The sequence below is a fragment of the Orycteropus afer genome, unplaced genomic scaffold (assembly GCF_000298275.1).
Source record: "Orycteropus afer afer isolate SDZICR_OR568_19922 unplaced genomic scaffold, OryAfe1.0 scaffold00022, whole genome shotgun sequence".
Lineage (NCBI taxonomy): Eukaryota > Metazoa > Chordata > Mammalia > Tubulidentata > Orycteropodidae > Orycteropus > Orycteropus afer.
This window is the reverse complement of record NW_006921609.1, coordinates 14130840-14133838: the sequence shown is the minus strand read 5'-3', so window position 1 is coordinate 14133838 and position 2999 is coordinate 14130840.

Sequence of the window (2999 nt, the reverse complement as noted above, 5' to 3'; positions counted from 1 at the left end):
CTCAAGTATAGCAGGGATTGTGGGGCTGGCGTGGGATCGGGCAGTGTTTCGTTCTGCTGTGCATGGGGTTGCTATGAGTCGGAAACGACTGGATGGCACTTAACAACAACAACAACAGGCTAGGCCCCAAGCCCCCAAGTCAGGAAAGGGAGGGAGCAGGATAGGCCAGGGACCTGTTGAGTGGTAGGATATCCAGGTAAAAAGGGGCAGGAGGCAAGGCTAGGCCCCAAGCCGCTGAAGGCAAGGAAACGGAGGGAGCGGCCAGGGACCACAAGTGGCAGGTTCCAAGTAGGAATTACGTAAGGGGAAGGTGCAGAGGTTTCCAACAGCTAAGGGAACCAAGTAATATGAAGTCTTTGACAATTTCAATCTTTTCTTCACTTTTTGTGATGCTGCTTATTGGTCCAGTTGTGAGGATTTTTGTTTTGTTTATATTTAGGTGTAATCCATACTGTGGACTGTAGTCTTTAATCTTCATCAGTAAGTGCTTCAAGTCATCTTTACTTTCAGCAAGCAAAGTTGTGTCATCTGCATATCACAGGTTGTTAGTGACTCTTCCTCCAAACCTGATGCCAGATTCTTCTTCAGGTAGTCGAACTTCTCAGATTATTTGCTCAGCATACAGATTAAATTAGTATGGTGAAAGGGTACAATCCTGATGCACTCCCTTCCTGATTTTAAACATGCAGTGTACCCTTATTCTGTTTAAATGACAGCCTCCTGGTCTATGTACAAGTTCCTCATGAGCACAATGAAGTGTTCTGGAATTCCCATTCTTCTCAGTGTTATCCATAATTTGTTATGATCCACGAAATTTGCATAGTCAATAAAACACAAGTAAACATTTCTGGTGCTCTTTGCTTTGAGCCAAGATCCATCTGACATCAGTAATGATGTCCCTTGTTCCACGTCCTCTTCCGAGTCCAGCTTGCATTTCTGGAGGTTCTCTGTCGATATGCTGCTACAACCATTTTTGAATTATGTTCATTAAGATTTTACTTTTGTGTGATATTAGTGATACCGTTTGATAACTTGTACATTCTGTGGAATCACTTTCTTTGGAAACATACAAATATGGATCTCTTCCAGGCAGTTGGCCACGTAGCTGTCTTCCAAATCTCTTGGCATCTTGCCTCCCGTGGTGCATCTGTTTGTTGAAACATCTCAATGGGCATTCCGTCAATTCCCAGAACCTTGTTTTTCCTCAGTGCAGCTTTGAATTCTTCCTTCAATACTATTGGTTCCTTTTTTTTTTTTAGTTTTATTGTGATTTGGGTGAAAGTTTGCATAGCAAATTCATCTTTCATACAGCAGTTCATAGACTTTGTCTCATGACTTTGACTGCAATCTTCCGCAATGCAAAATCTCTCTTCTTACTTCTTCCCCATAGCCATATGTTCCCTGTGTCCTTCCCTCCCATGTACTCCTGCCCCCTGATCTGTCTCCCTGTGTATACACAGACCTTGTATTCTCCCATGACTGATCTCTCCAAGGAATGTGTCTACCTAATGTAAATGTTCAGCTCATATACCTGTCAATACCATTGGTTCTTGATTATATGCCACCTCCTGAACTGGATGAATGTCGACCAATTCTTTTTGGTACCATGATTCTGTGTATTCCTTCCATCTTCTTTTGATGTTTTCTGCATCATTCAATATATTGCCCATAGAATCTTTCAATATTGCAACTCAAGGCTTAAATTTCTTCTTCAGTTCTTTCAGCTTGAGAAATGCTGAGTGTGTTCTTCCTTTTTGGTATTCTAACTCCAGGTCTTTGCACATATCATTGTAATATTTGATTCTGCCTTCTTGAGCTTCTCTTTGAAATCTTCTGTTCAGCTCTTTTATCTTTTATTTGCTTTAGCAACTATCCATTCAATGGCAAGTTTCAGAGTATCTTCTGACATCCATTTTGGTCTTTTCTTTCTTTCCTGTCTTTTTAAATGATCTTTTTCTCTCTTCATGAATGATGCTCTTGATGTCACCCCACAATTCCCCTGGTTTTTGACCATTGGTGTTCATTGTATCAAATCTATTCTTTAGAGGGTCTCCAAATTCAGGAGGGATATAATCAAGTTCATGTTTTGACTTTGTGGACTTCTTTTAATTGTCTTCTGCTTCAACTTGAACTTGCATATGAGCGGTTGATGGTCTGTTCCACAATCAGCTCCTGGGCTTGTTTTGCCTAAAGACATTGAGTTTTTCCATCACCTCTTGCCACAGATGTAGTCATTCTGATTCCTGTGTACTCTATCTGGTGAAGTCCACATGTCTAGCTGCCATTTGTGTTGTTGAAAAACGTATTCACAATGAATAAGGCACTGGTCTTGCAAAATTCTATCATGCGATCTCCAGTGTTATTTCTATCACCAAAGTCATATTTTCCAACTACTGGTGATTCTTCTTTGTTTCCAATTTTTGCATTCCAATCAATCACCAGTGATAATCAACACAACTTGATTGCATGTTTGGTCAATTTCAAAATGCAGAAATTAGTAAATATCTTCAATTTCCTCATCTTTGGTTTTGGTGGTTGATATGTGAATTTGAATAACTGTAGTATTAACTAGCCTTTCCTGTAATCATGTGGATATTATTCTGTCACTGACAGCATTGTACTTCAGGATAGATCTTGAAATATTCTTTATGATGATGAATGCCATGACGTTACTCTTGAATTTTTCATTCCTGGCATAGTAGATCATATGATTGTCTGATTCAAAATGGGCAAAACCAGTCCATTTCAGCTCACTGGTGCCTAGGATATTGTTGATCTTTATACTTTCCATTTCATTTTTTTTTTTATTTAATTTTATTTATTGTGATTTGGGTGAAGATTTACAGAGCAAATTCACTTTCCATACAGCAGTTCACATACACTTTGCCTCATGTCATTGACCACAGTTTACAATGCAACAGCTCCCGCCCCACTTCCTCCCCATAGTTACCTCTTCCCAGTGACCATCCCTCCACACTCTCCTGTGCCCTGAGCTGTCT